Source organism: Desmodus rotundus, chromosome 1 (assembly GCF_022682495.2).
Source record: "Desmodus rotundus isolate HL8 chromosome 1, HLdesRot8A.1, whole genome shotgun sequence".
In the NCBI taxonomy this organism is placed as follows: domain Eukaryota; kingdom Metazoa; phylum Chordata; class Mammalia; order Chiroptera; family Phyllostomidae; genus Desmodus; species Desmodus rotundus.
The window spans coordinates 11,217,195-11,233,211 of NC_071387.1; positions in this window are offsets into that span (position 1 = coordinate 11,217,195).

The window sequence follows — 16,017 nt, forward strand, 5'->3', positions numbered from 1 at the left end:
TCCCCACAGGCCTGTTTTTCCCAACAGAGGGCCCTCAGGCATAAAACAGTCTGATGTGGCAAAGCATCAAAGTCCTGTCACTGACTGGGACGGGGGTAGTCAAGTCTGAGAGCTGGACTCTGGTTCTTTCAGCCTTAGATCTCGAACTGGTCAATTAATTCAGATTCCAGCCATAGCCCACAGAATACAGGCTCTGAAAAAGACTCGCCTAAACCAATCCTATTTTTCTACTGATGGCTACATGGAACCCCAGAGGTCACGCCACAAATTAGGGGTCATTCCAGTACCAGAACCCCAATATCCAGAGTCCTGGCTCACTGTGCTTTTCTGTCACCATACTGGGCAGATTGTGAAGGGCCTCCAATGCCAAGCCAAGGAGATTGGCCCAAGAGAAATGGGCATGTTTGAACAGAACAAGTCAGGGCCAAGGTAGGGGCTGGCTGGGCTGGAAAAGGAGGCTACTTTCACAACCTAAGCCCTACCAGATCTTTCATGGACTGCCTTGGCCAAACTGCCTGGCATTTAATTGCATTTGAGGGGAAAACTGGCTGCTTTTGTTTGTTTGTTTGTTTGAGGAAAAGGTATCAGGGGACTTGTGTTATGCAAAGAGAGATGAAAGCTTCCTTGAATGGAGAATTGAGGACAATAAGGAAGCAGGAAGGAAAGGCTGCTCCCCTAGGGAGTCTGGAGCATTAGGACCTTAACTGGCTTTTCTTGAGACTGCAGCTGGGCTGGGTCAAGGGGCCTCTCTGAGAGTCCCTGCCAGGAACTGAGGAGAGAGGTGGCCCCTCAGGACTGAAGAGACCAGGCCAGGCAATAGATTTTGGCATCCTGTCTTAAGTTCCTCCTATTACTATTCCCCAGCCTGGAGGCCCCAAACCTCACAATTTTTACCATTTTAATGAACTACCCATACTATTGCTGACTTAATATTCTTCTGTAAATCTACTCACTTTTTAATAACTTAAATATATTTTCATACAGCACTTATATGGCTACCTCAATGGGAAATCAACATCATTGCCATAAAATAAATATAAGGAAAACAAAACAATGTCATTAAACTTGAGCTACATTCTGTGGCCTGCTCTTTGTTAGAAAGGGAGATTGGCACATGTTAGAGAACTTTTCAAAGGGATTAGAAACAACCCCAGGTTTTCTTGATTGAATCAGAAGGAATGGAAGATAACTGAAAATAGAATACTGTCTCACTTTGTGGTTCAGTTACTTTAATGCTTTTGTGTGAAACAGCTGAAATGAGCTGTGGTTCCTCCACTAATACTAGCCAAACTTTGGGCCTTGCTCTCCCACCTGTTAGCTGAATCACCCTGGAAACGTGCTTCAACCTCTTTGAGCTTCTGAGTCCTCACCTGCTGAAGGGATAAGTTGACAGAACCTATCCCCTAGGCTTCTCTGACAGGCAACAATGATGAGGATGATAATGATGCTAATGTAGCCAGTGGAAATCAGGCTCTTCCATGGGATTGGGAGGAAAGCATTCCAAGGACCCGTGCACAGGAGATTGTGACGTGGCAAGGTTTATTTGGGTAGAAGTCTGCCCCTGGGTTTCCAATTTCCCATCTCCCTCCATCCCCCCATGGCAAAAATCAAACCGAGTCTTCAGCAAAGTCAAAACAAAGGCCCAAGTCCAGAGTTTCCGCTTCATATTAAAGCTTAGTCCTCTGTAGCCCACACTGTCTGTGGTGGGCCCCAGCAGTTGCTAGACCCACGTGGTCACACACTCCCGGGAGAGAGCGCACAAAAGAAAGGGGTGAGTGCATCACTGGGTGGGGAAGAAGGAGAGGGAGAGGGAGAGAGTACTTTTTTGTCCCCTGGGGATTATATATTTTGGGATTGGAAAAGACCAGAAGCTTTTTCAAAATTGCCAATCAACTTCCCAAGCTTTCGAAGGCTTTTGATAGGTCCACATCCCCCAGTGAGAATGACAGGCCTCTATGCTCAAGCACCTCCCCCAGTCACCCTCAACAATCCGATACTGAAGGGGGGCGGACAGAGGAGTGTCAATCCCCTTGGCAGAGCAATGCTATGATTCCCTGAAATGTGAAACTGTAGCTTCCTGGTGAAGAAAACAGGTTTATGTTCCCCTGTTTATTAAACTAAATGTCTAATTCCCTTTGCTCCTCCTTCTTATTAATAATTAGGTAACTACCTACGGTAACAGTATCAGGAAGGCCGTGGTAAAATCCCTTACACTGAACCATCTGCTATTGTGTGTTCTTTTGGGGAACTGAGAGAAGGGTCTGGGACTTTGCTCGATTGAGTAAAGAGGAAGAGAGAGAGCAGCAGCAGACAGATCAGTAGAAGAGCTGTCTGGTCAATACATGTTAGCTTCCATCAGGGTGGTTTTGTGGAAAATGGAAGCATTCCCCAGGTTCTCAGAAATATCAAAGAAGTAAAACTGAATAAAGGTACTGGACTTCCTGTTGACAATAATGGTTGAGTATTATAGTAAAAGGTGTTAAATAAAAATTCGACTAATTTAAAGACCTACTTGACTTTATTCAATGATTCATGAGTCGGGCAGCATCCCATTTAGCAAATAGAAGGAGCTCCAAAGAGCTGCAGTAAAGAAAAGGTTTTTAAAGGCAGAAAGGGATGGGACAAGGAAGTCATAAACAAAAGTAAGGATTATTTCATGCAAGATAAAAGGAGTCTATCGGGTGAATTACCTCACTAGAGCTGACCAGGAAATTCCAGACTGACCAGTTTAAAATTATATTCCTGGGGGAAGTTGAAACTACAGTTAGGTTAGGTATTAAGTCTCAGTTTGGTGATGTGGACTTAGCACAAGTGACTCCATTTGGGCCTGTTGTCTGTTTTTAAAGAAGAGTAATTTCTAAATAACAGACAATTTGAGGACTGGAGAAGATGAGTATTATAATTATTGTCCTCTGTTTTACATACAAGAAAAATGAGGCTCTGTGGTACCAGGTGACTACTACAAAATTCATAGCCTTCATTCTTTTCAATATTTAAATAAATGTTCTGAACATGCTCAGCCATAGCTAAACTATGGGCCTGAACAGAGACGGTGGGTAAATATATACATTTAAAAAAGGATGAGGAGGAGCATTTGCAAACCAGTATGGACAATATAATCTTAAATATATAAAAGAAAAACCATCAAAGTTATGTCTTTATGCATGTGTTCCCATATTTGCAAAGTCTCAGAAATAGATCTGGTAGCAGTATTAATAGCTGGGTGGAGTGGGATGGGGAAAAAAGGACTTTAGCTTTACCTATGTTGTTTGAGGTAGTAATAACAACAAATTTCTATATTATTTGGATTATTAAAATTTTTAAAGAAATGACTGTTATGGGCTAAACTGTACCACCCCAAAACTCGTATGTTGAAGTCCTACTCCCAGTATCTCAGAATGTGGCTGTCTATGGAGACAGGATCTTTAAAGAGGTACTTCAGCTAAAATCAAGTCATTAAGATGGACCCACTCCAACATGACTGGTGTCCTTAGAGGACGAGGCAATGTAGAAATGTAGGACACACACCAAGAGAAGACCATGTGGAAACATCCATCTACAAGCCAAGGAGAGAGTCTTCGGAAGAAACCAAGCCTGTGGTACTTTGATCTCAGACTTCTAGACTCCAGAATTATGAGAAAACAAGTTTCTGTTGTTTAAGCTGCCCAGTCTGTGACATTTGTTATGGTAGCTCTTAAAGGAAAAACATGTATCAATGACACTTGTTAAAGATGGTGAGGCGCACTTGATTCAGGACCACAGTAATAGGTACAGGGACTACAGCAGGATTTCACAATGGGGAAGAAAGGTTAGGCTCAAGTCCAAATACAGCATGGGCAAGTGGGAGTTTATAGCCAGGGAGCAGAGTGGGGTCAGTGGATGGAAAATTACTAAAAGGAAACATCAAGGGTAAGGGGGAATTCTTGCTAAACTGACCTAACAGGGTTCCTGCTGAAGACAGACATCACTTGAGAAATGGGAGAGGATGAAGAACCTGATTAGATGTTGAGGGTGATCAGATACCAAAGGTCAGGGGTTTGGGTTACACTGACTTGGCAGGGTTCTTGCCAAAACTAGTTTGTTCAAGGAAGTGCACAGATGTGTTTAGAAGAAGGTTCAAGAAGCTGACTAAAGTTTGCTCAAGCAAAGAATGTTTGTCATAGCCCTGGCAATCTAATAATACAGTGACCAAGGTAAAGCTCCTGACTTCCAGGAGCTCCTAGCCTAGGAGAGAAGCAGTCAGTGGTACAACCTCCATGTCATACCTGGAAAACCAGAAGTGTTGCAAAATGCAGACTCGAGGTGCCATGGAGACTGGGGTGGGAGACACTGTGATGCCTGGCAGGGTTCATAGTGGAAGTGGCTTGTGAGCTGGGCCTGGAGTGAGCAGCAGAGAAAATAGCAGTGAGGGTTGTTGCGGTGGAGAGTGGGGGAGATGGGGACTGTTTCTCAAGAAAACACGTAAGCCTGTCAATGAAGGTCTGTTTTGGACCAGGTTGACAGGGGAGCTACACCTGAGCACAGGCTCCACAAGGGGCGCTGGGGGAGGCAAATGTAGCTGGACGTGTTTTTTGTAAGCTATTGCTGCCAGCTATGGCCATCGTGGAGGGAGTTGCATTATCATCCTTTCTTTGTGGAGAGGCCACCCTGATGGTCCATGAAGCCAGGGTTAAAAAGTGACGGCCTGAGTGCCTTTCAGGTCCACAGAAAGGTTTTTGTTTGACTCACCTTGTTATTTTTTCCAATTAGTGGAATGTCATAACATTCAATTATAAAATCCAAGTGTAATAAATTATAAAAATTAATTTAAATATTTTGTTTAATAATTTATTAATATAATTAGAATCCAAAAATTTAAATATATTAATTTTATGTGGTTAACAAAATAAATCAATATATTATATTTTATATGTAAATAAAGATATTAATAAGTTGGAAGAGCTCACTAAATTTCCATTTTTTTTTTAAACCTTTTAACAAGTGTTATGGGTTGACTTGTGTTCTCCCCCCCACTCCAAGAAATGTTGAAGTCCTAACCCTTGGGACCCATGAATTCAATCTTATTTGGAAACACGGTCTTTGCAGAAGGAATTAGAATGTAAATTAAGATGAGGTCATAATGGAGTAGGACAGAGCCTTAACCCTAAAACACAGATATCCTGCCCTGGCCGGTTGCTCAGTTGACTGGAGCGTCATCCCGTGCACCAAAAAAAGGTTGTGGGTTTGATACCCAGTCAAGGCACACGTGGGAGGCAATGGATCAATGCTTCTCACATCGATGTTTCTCTCTTTCTCAAATCAGTGAGCATATCCTCGGGTGGGGATTAGAAAAAAATTCTATATCACTGATGTCCTTATAAGAAGAGAAGGGACACAGACACACAGGGGGAGAATGCCATGTGGCTGATGATAGAGGCAGAGAGAGCAGCGATGCAGCTGTAAGCCAAGGAACGAATGTGAATTGACAGCCACCAGCAGCAGCTAGAGGAGGCAAGGAAGGATTCTCCCCAACCTTGGAGGGTGCAGGGCCCTGCCCACACCTTGCTTTCGGATTTCTAACTTCTAGAACCATAGGAGAATTTATTTCTGTCGTTTTGAGCCACCTAGTTTATGGCACTTTGTACATGGCAGCTGTTGGAAACTAATACAAGGAACCTGTATGCCTTCCCACCAATAACTGGTTGAGCAATGGTGAATCTCCAGCCACATGTTATTGCTCATTCCTCCCAAGGTGCAGACTCTGTAGCTACAGCCCAGGGGAGAAAAGACGTGAGATCTCAACTATAGCAGGAGCAGAGGACCGGGGGCAGGAGGCGATGGGAGGTTGTGAAGAGCTTTGTTTTTAGAAACAGTCATTCTGTACCTCATGGAATGGGATAAAGTAACATTTATCATTATATATTCTATTTTATATCATTTCCATGAGCAAGGTTCTATGCTGAGGTTATGCCATTTAATTCTTCCATAATGATATGTAAAATCCCCACCCTACAGAGAGAACACAGGCCCTGAAACGTTACATGACCTACATTATAAAAACTGATCCCTTTCTGGCCTCCTAGGTGCCAGGCACTGAGCTGAGCACTTTATGTGAACCTCACAACACCCTTTGTGGTAGGTACTGTTATGATCCCCAATTACCACCTCCACCCCCATTGAGATGAGGAAACTGGGGCATAAGAGGTCAAGTAACTTGCTCAAGTTAATCACTGCTGAATCTGGATGATAAATACAGCAGTCTGTGTTTTTGTTGGATACAAAGTCCTCGCTCTAAGAGGAGGCACATGCTTGTTGGTAAAGGACTTTTTTTCATCTTTTCATTTATTCGTTCACTGATGAATGCTGTTATGTTTTACGCATTTCTGAAGAAGGCAGCTGGGTGTAGCAGAGAGAGCATAGGCTGAGTGCTCACAGACTTGGGCTGCGGTCTAGCCTGGGCTTCAGTGTCCCCACCTGTGAAATGCGGGTGCTCTAATGGACAATCTTGAAGTCACTTCTTGTGCCAAGAGTCTATAATTCCATGATTCCCCAACTTTGGGAAGAAGTTACCAACTATTAACACAAGAGCTCAAAATGCTAACTTGTGTGCTAATGTCTCAGCAAATGACAGAGCCAGGAGTTTAATCCAAGTCCACCTGACTCCAAAAGCTTCTCTACTTCCTCCTGGGTTGGGAAAAGAGAGAAACTTAAAATAGAGACTGAGAAATACCGCTATGGAACCAGATCTGGGTGAGCAACACAAGCCAGACCAAGGACCAGGGGCCTTGACTTCCGGCTGTGGAGGTGGCCGGCATGGGTCTGTTACACCCTCTTGTGGAGCACATCTGAACTGCCCTGCTCTGTCAGCTCCTTCATTTTGATTCCAGACTAGGGGATGGATTGGGGGGGTGGGTGGGGGGGAGCAGGAAATGGTTTTCCCCACTGACCCCAGCTATTGCCAGTTCTCAATAAAGCCCGGCTACCCTGTATTCATTTAATGGTGAAATGTGCTAATTTTTTCTTTCTGTTTTCACACCTTGTACCAGGTATAAAGCAGTGAACCCAAGAGAAATGACACCTTTTCCTCCCTAGCTCAGGGTGGGGGATGTCAGACATTAAACCTGTAAAACCCAGAATAAATATAAGGCAGAAAAGAATTTGTCTTCCCTCATACCACTTTTATTCCTTAGCTGTCTCTTCGATATCTGGAGGGGAAAGGATCTTTGGCAAGACTAAAGAATGAGTGATAAAAGACTTTTTTCAAGCATAGTAATGTGTTAAAATTATGTCTGTCTGCTCTCAAAAGTTTCATTTGTCTCGCAGGTACAGTGTCCTGGGGATTCTAAAATATTTAATTACTCATCTGTACTGAGGCACCATAAGGAAGGAGATAGCCCCTGAGGTGTAACAGAGTTTTGCCACCCCCAAATATGCCTTTTGGGTGATACTGATTATTTTAAGCTGTTGTGTGTTTTTTTAAAGATTTTCTTTATTCACTTTTGGAGAGAGAGGAAGGGAAGGAGAAAGAGAGAAACATCAATGTGTGAGAGATAACATCAAGTGGCTGCCTCTCACATGCCCCCAACTGGGGACCTGGCCTGCAACTCAGGCATGTGCTCTGACTGGGAATTGAACCAGTGACCTTCGCAGGCTGGTGCTCAGTCCACTGAGCCATATCAGCAAGGGCTAAGCTATTTTTAAGAAAGAAAAGTCTCAGGAAAAGCCTTTGACCTTCCCCTGATAGCCTAAAAGAATTTAGAAAGAGGACCTGCCCAAGGAAGGAATCTATCATCATAGAGCACTACAGTTTAATATGAACTAAGTGTGATAGACAGGGGGACACCTAGTAAGGCCCCTTTATCCAAGTTCTCTGTGTGTCCCATCAATTACCAAACATTTGCCTTCATCTCCACATGAATTACCCTTCTCCCCTTTGAAGTCCCAAACCACAATCCCCTTTCTCCTTAGTTCAAGATGGCATATAAGCCTCAACTGCCTAATTTTTCCCGGGGCCCTATATTCTTATGGAACGCCTCATAGGTAATTAAATTTGGTTATTTTATCCTGTTGAGCTGTCTCATGTCAATTTGATTATCAGACCACCCAGAAGAACTAAAAGGGAAAAGAGGGAAAATTCTCCCCTCCCTCTCACCCCCTTCTCCTCAGAGGAGCCAGGGAACAATGTTCAAAATCAGCCTTGAAGGCTGCAGAAGCCTCCTCCAGGAGAAGGAGGGGTTGAAAATGAGGGGTGGGGGCTTCAGTGGAGAGATATTGTATACATTTCTAACCTTCCCAACAACCCAATAAACTCAGGGCCACCATACGTATTTTATACATGAGGTGTCTATAGACCCTTCCTATCTGCCAATACAAGGGCTTGAGGAGAAAAACAGGAATGGGGTCCTAAGGGGCTCCAGTGCACAGGAGAGTGCTATGTGATTGTGGTTTTTTTTGGGGGGGCAGGGGAGGACATTGAAAGGGGGTTGAGGGAGAAGAGAACTTTCCTGGGAGACTCTGAGGCGCCTTCGTCTGAGAAACATTGGACTGGATTGTTCTCTGAGATCATGTAACCTTTCCACACTGCAGGTCAGAAAAGTGAGGCCCAGGGAGCGGAAGTGACTTACCCAAGGTCACACAACTGATTTCACTGATTTAAGTCAAGCCCTCATTCTCAATTCAACGCATTATTTACTCCACTTCCATCCTTCCTAATCCTCAATTAATTAGCAACCTTTATACGTGGAAGCATTTATTTGAAATACCAGGCTACCAAATGTTAGCACCAACTTTCACTGTGGCTGAAGTATGTATACTATGAGCCAATCACTCAAGGTTTGAAGACACTGTAAGACTTCTTTTTTAATTATTAGTCTATTTTATTTAGAACATTGTGTTTTTGTTTTTAAATTAGCAGTTGCAACCCCAAAGCAGATGGCCCTGAGTTTGAATCTTAAGTTTACCACTCTCTAGCTATGTGACCTGGAGCAAGCAAATTGACCTCTCTGTTCTCACATCTGTGAAATGAAATTAATAACATTCCCTACCTTGTAGAGTAATTGTGAATACTAAGTGCTGAACATGGCACTGGATTATGTGCTAATAAGCTCAACAAATCCTTTGTGCACAGAGAGGGAGAAGTGCTCTAAAAAGCTTTATCATCTCTCCTCACAAAATCACACTGGTAATGAGACCCCCCTCATGGGACTGTAATACTTTACAGTTTATGAATCACATTCGTACCTGTGGTCTCATCTGAATTCTTACCCCTTCTCTGCGAGGTTCTCAGGACAAGTACTGCTACCTCCACTTCACAGAGTATAAGGCTGAGGCTCAGAGAAGGCCCAGGGTCAGTCAGCTAACAAACAGCTCTCAGCGGCTGGCTGGCCCTCTGGAACTGAGTGTGTTTGGGTGAAGAGGGAGTCCACTGTGGTAGACTGGATTACTCTTCATCTATGTTCACCTCCCCAGAGGAGAATTCTGTACCCCAGCTCGGTCAGTGTGAGGCTGTAAGCCTGGCTTTGGCCAATGAAATATGAGTACAAGTGATGCACGTCACGTTAAAACAGAAGCTTGAAGACCCGGCATGCTATTCACCGTGTCTGTTCTTCTGCCACCAAATCTGGCAATTTTCCACAGAGAGAGAACGAGTGCGCCATCAGCCTGGGTCCCCGAGGAAAGACGATGTGGAACAGGGATGAGCAAGAAGTAAACCTTTGTGGTTGTGAGCCACTGAGATTTTTGGGTCATTTGTTACGCAGCAAAATCTAGCCTCTTCTAACTAATATATCTACAAAGGCAATATCCTCTCTAGGAAACAGGGAGTAGTGATGTCAGACTCCGGATAAATATTGGCTGGTCTGTGTGTGTGTGTGTGTGTGTGTGTGTGTGTGTGTGTGTGTGTGTGGCACACTGGGGATGGGAAAGTGAAGGCCCAGCCCAGTTTACCCTGGACTGAATTCTGGCCGATCTTTCACACCAGCTCAGCCTGCACAGGCCTGTTTCCCATTCTTCCCCTCTGCTCCCTCTCTCTCCAACTGTTTTTATTATTCTGCAGAAACCCTTCTGATCTCTGTTGAATTCCCCGATAGCAAACAAAGGTCCCCCGTGTCTGTCCCCCCCCCCCCCCCGTCCACCCCCGCCCCTCCCCGCCGTCTGTCTCTCTTTCCCAATTCATATGGACAAACTGCTTCAGGAGTTGTTGATTGGTTCTCACAAATAATCATCACAGCTACTGTCTCCAGAGGGCTTATTTACTGCCAGGGATTCTGCTATGAGCTTTTCATGCTTTACCTCATTTTCTCTTTACGACTACCCAAGGATTTAGATACTACCATTTCCTCATTTTAGAGGCAAGGAAATGAAGAATTAGAGCATTTACAGGCCTTATCAAAAATCAAAAACACAGCTAGTAAGAGGCAGGGCTGGGACTCACATCCAACTATAATATTGGGTAATTTCTGACTTGGCAACTTGGGTCCTTCTTATATCTGTGGCCTGTATTACAGTTGTTTTCTTTGCTATTTCTAAGCTTCACTCTTTGCTCACCATGGACAGAAGAGGGGAATCCCTTTTTCCTAGTTCTTGTTTCAATGAGGAAGTGTTTTGTTTTGTTTTGTTTCTTTTTTCTGAGCACATTCTGGGTAGAGGAAGGACTGATCTGCTGAGTAAATTTGAGAATACCTGGTCATGCTCAACCCAGCATATCCTTCTTCATAGGAAGAAGCTGTCTCTGTGGCTCCATCACAGCCCCCACCCTCAAGCCCCCGCAGGGTGCCCGACCTAGTCTTTGCAGCCTGGTTCTAGAATTCACTATTAGCTACCAGTCTAAAGGCTTCTTCCTCAACCTGCTTATATCGGTATTACAGGTGATCTTTGGCCTCCAACAACCATTTATTTTTTATTAAACCAGTGTTTATAAATACATTTTATTTGTTTTTACTTAATTGAATTATGTATCACTGAAAGTCAATCAACTACATCTGAAATATATTAGTTTTTAAAAATCAGATAGCACATGCACATACTAATAAATTTTTTTGTTTTATTCCTCAACTTGATCAGAAATCAGGCAAGACACATGGGATGCCAGTTACTGAGATTCCCCAGGAAGCCCAAAATGGGCTTCGGAGGAAATTACACTGGTGGGGGAAGCTTTGTGGTCTACTGCTGGTTTCAGTCCATGCTTTGGTGGCTTCAGGGTGTAACTTTAGCTTCCCTGGGCCTTGAAGCTGTAATACCTGTCTACTCTTTTATTTAAGTATATTTTTAAAATACTCTGTGTATTTATTTAGAGAGAGAGTGGGAGGGAGGGAGAAAGAGAAGGAGAGAAACATCAATGTGTGGTTGCCTCTCACACGCCCCCAATCTTGGACCAGCCCGTAACCCAGGCTTGTGCCCTGATGGGAATTGAACCAGCAGCGACCCTTCAGCTCACAGGCCGGCACTCAATCCACTAAGCCACACCAGTCAGGCTTCCTGTCCACTCTTCAGCAAAGAAGGATGGTGTGGCAGAAATGGCTAGTTGTTTCTCTAAATCCATTCTTTTCTTCCACTATTAATCCTCCCCAGGATAAAGACTAAATTTCCCACTCTCTCTTGCAGCTAGCTGGGGCCACAACTCATCCACTCCTCTACCTCTTTTTCTTTCTTTATTTTCTTAAAAATATGTTTATTAATTTTAGAGAGACAGGAAGGGAGAGAGAGAGAGACATCAATGTTAGAGACAAACATCGACTGGTTGCCTCCCATATATGCCCCCGACCAGGGATTGAACTTGCAATCTAGGTATGTGCCCTGACTGGCAATCAAACCTCCAATCTTTTGGTGTATGGGACAATGCTCCAACCACCTGAGTCACACAGGCCAGAGCCATCCACTTCTTTTTCTTCTTTCCAATGGCTGGAATGGGACATGATAGCAGCTAGAGTAAGTATTTTCAACCACTAGATGGAAGCTATGTATTTGGGGTGGCAGTTCAGTAACCAAAAAAATAGTGTCAAAGCTGCCACCTTCAATGTACCGTATCAGCTATTGACTACCTATCTAGTCTTCTGTGTAAGAGAGGAATAAACTTCTAACGTGTGAAAGCCATTATCATTATCTTAGCTACAGCATCTAAACTCATATATCTTAACTAACTCAAGTAGGGACCCAAGAATTTGCCTTCCAATTTGGGGGAGGGGTGTAGGGCTGGCTCTGGTGGAGGCCTAACTTGCAGTTGATTGTATGAGAGAATCAGTGAATGGGGAAGAACAAAAGAATTGGGCATTTGTTGAATGCTTACCAGGGGTGTGAAACTCACTTTCACGGGGGGTCACGCCAGCCTCACAGTTGCCTTCAAAGGGCCAAATGTAATTTCAGGGCTGTATAAATGTAACTACTCCTTAACTGTCAAGCAAGAGGTCAGCGCTGCTGCCAAGTAGAAACAAGGTGCTGGGCCGGATAAAACAAGGTGGAGGGCCGGAATCATCCCGAGGGCCTTGTGTTTGCCACCTGTGGCTTAGACTATTACAGATGGTGTGACTGATACTTTCCATTATACTTTCTCGGTTGATTTAAATGATTCTTTAGGGGTAGATCTATTATCCCATTATGTAGTTGAGGCTCAAAGAAACTAAGTGATTTGACTAAGGTCATATACCTAATAAAAAGGTATGCTAGAAAAGGAGGTGAGGTCTATGTGCTCTCAAAACCATATTCTTTCCTCTATAGCAAACCATTTACTCATTGTCCCCTCCCAGCAAATATAATACAGTACAGCACAATAAAATCTTGTCCCTGTTGGGAGACAACCCTCTATGGGTCTCTTGTGTTTTTGCACATGTTGAGAGCAGAGGCTCTGACTGTCATTTGTCCTAGACTATCTTTTAAATGATGTTTGTAGGACAAAAGTCCGTAATTTCCCTCCAGAGCAAAGGACAGAAATGCTTACTCTTCACTCTAAAAGATTTGGTTTCCTCTTCTGTAACACACTGCATGTTCAGATACCCAGGACCTGATGCAAATATGCTGATGCTTACGCTATATGCAATGCTGTAAAAATGAAGTCCTTTGTCTCTGACCCAGGAAATGCCATGTCTTCTGCCTGTATCCATGAAATGGCATTATGCTAAGTTGTTAGCTCGCACCTAGGGCAAGTTCTCAGTTCTTGAAAGTACCTGCCATGTTCGTTGCCATGGTGAGAGTCTCCATGTTTACTACAGTGTGTCACATCACACATGCTTTTAATTTACATTCTTTCAACTAAATGTACAAAGTCAACAAACCAATAGAGAAAATTTAAATACTACCCTGCCCTCCCTTATTCTAAATAAGTGTATGCCTTGGAGTAAGCATGTGACGAAAGTGTTGAATCTGTTATTTTCTTAGTGGGTCTTAAGTTTTCATGTGGATTTCATGACTTGGTCATCTTGCCACACTGAGTATGATTCTAAAGTTCAAAGATGCATATTTTTTCATGTAACATGGCCTCTAAATCTAAACCAGTCTTCTGGTGGTCAAAGAGACGGCTATCAAATTAAACACCAAAGGAAAACTCAGAGAAAATAAATCAGTCTCCAGTGCCAAGCTCTCCTGGGAAATTTACAAGTATACTTTTCAGCTTATGTGACTTTCGTTGTTGTTATAGGTCAACTTTAGAAGGTCACACCCCCATAAACTATGACCCCAGAGGATTACATTGCAGGGGTGTCAGTATAAGGTATGTGGCTCTGGGGAGAGGTTATTTTAATGATGGTCACAAAGTTTCTTTTACAATTGAATATAGCATGTACATATCCTTACATTTATACATTACTTCTAAAGGATTGGAATCTAATCCTTTTTCATATCCAGAGATTAAAGAGTCCCATGCACTTGATTTTCACTTCTTGGTCAGTCCACTAAACTTTGAAGTGTATCAATAACCATTGATTTATTTATTTTTCTTGTTCTTTTTATTGTTGTTCAAGTACATTTGTCTCCATTTTCATGCCACCACATCTCCCTGCCCAAAAACCATTGATTATGAATTATTTGTTTTGATTTTACTTAATTGAATTATGTATCACTGAAGTCAATCAACTACATCTGAAAGTATTAGTTTTTAAAAATTAGCACATGCACATACTAATAAATTTCAGAGTACAAACTATATTGGTTCTGCTGTATCTTCAATATGACCACAAAAATTAGGACAATGATATTTTAATACCTGATTCTGGATCGGTGGCAACTCCATAACCACTATACAACAAGGGATAAGTATAGAGATAGAGATAGAGATAGAGATAGAGATAGAGATAGAGATAGAGATAGAGATAGAGGAAGAGAAAACTACAATCCAAGATACACCTCTGAACCAAAATTCTAAAACATATGAGGAAAATTAACAATTAAGATTAACCCTATAAAGCCAATAAGAAGATGAATTAACTTGGCTTCAATGAACAGAGAGAGATTTGAAAATGACTTAAATGTTTAGGCTCTGGAAAAAGATAAAGAATAGAGTAACACCTATTTTTACAGGAGATAGTATAAAAGCATAAACAGGTAGAAATGAAACAAGAACAGGTGGACATGACAAAGAATCAGTACCTGGAGTGATCTCATGCATCTCACCTAGGAATGGGTGACCCCTCATACATTTGCTGCATCTTCCAGCTGACTTCCAGCTTGAACATCTCTTTGTTGTTCTCTAATCTAGGACCGGGAAGTCAAGGTCTACGTGAACACGGTGAGGGCAGTTTTACTCTCTCCCCCTCTAGAGCCCTCCACCATGCCGTCCAAAGGCCCCTGCCTGTGGTGTCTCTCCATTTGTGCTTTCCTTAGGAATCAACGGGCAGAGCAGACCAATAAGCCTGCTGCCCAAACATATATCGGGGGTTGGGGGGAGTTGCCAGTCTCTTCCTCTGCAGGCACGCCCAAAACGAACACTTATTTTCCTTAAAGGCTGACTTTGGTCCCATATCCTTCTTTACACTGTTTGGTGGTGATGGTTTGTCTGTGGGGAGAGAGGTGGGAATGGGGAATAGGCGGGGAGGAGAGGTTGTGATGGAAGGGCTGGTAGAACACTTACGGCTCTTCTATGCCCTGCTGGAATACAGCTGTTTCCAACCACTGGCAATTCTTTAAACGCAGAGTGTGGGCTGCTATGGACATTTTGGTTCAGATTTGGGCCTTGGCAGCAGTTTCAGGACAACGGGAAAAAATCCCTTTCAACGTCCAGTCACGTCCTCCTCCTTTCATTGAACAAATGTTGGCATACTATTTAGTTTTCTACATCTTGTTTTTTTCACTTGAAGTATTTCTTAAGAGATTGTTCCATATCAGGACATACACATGTGCCTCACTCTTTTTAATTGCTGCACTGCAAATATTCCACCATACATGTGTACCAAAATTTATTATAATAGCTCCCTAGAGATAGTTTGTCTCTAGGCTCTTCCTACTACAAACAGTCCTGCAATGAATACTTTCAGTAGACATGACTTCATATAAACAGCTTTTTAAAAAAGTTACCTAGAAACCCTGACAGATATTTGGCATCCAATGGATATTCCTCTTTATGGTGCAATTGGTCACACACACACACAGTCTCTCCTGACTTTAAAAATTCTGTGACTTCACAAGAATTGACGACTTCTACTCTAATGGCATTGCCTAGTATGTGACAGGTACTCTGTATTCACTGCAGTGTTTCTCTGTAGTGGTTCATCCAAGTGTAATGTCTTCGACATAGACTTCAGCAGCAACTGGGGATCTACATTTAAGCTGCTACAGCGCGCATAAGGGATGAAGTATGGAGTGGTGCTTAGGAATGGGAGTTCTGAAGTCATATATGCTTGAGTTCCAGTCCCAGCACTTCCAATTTTTTTACCTGTATCCCTTTAGACTTGTATGCCACTCAGTTTTCTCATCCATAAGATGGGGTAAGTATAGTACCAATTTCATGGTTGTAGGGATTAAGTAAGAAACCAAGCATTATTCTTAGGATACTTCCTGGCACAGAGCAAGGGTTCAATATGCAATAGCTATGCGTTAAGGTTTCAGTTCAGGTGA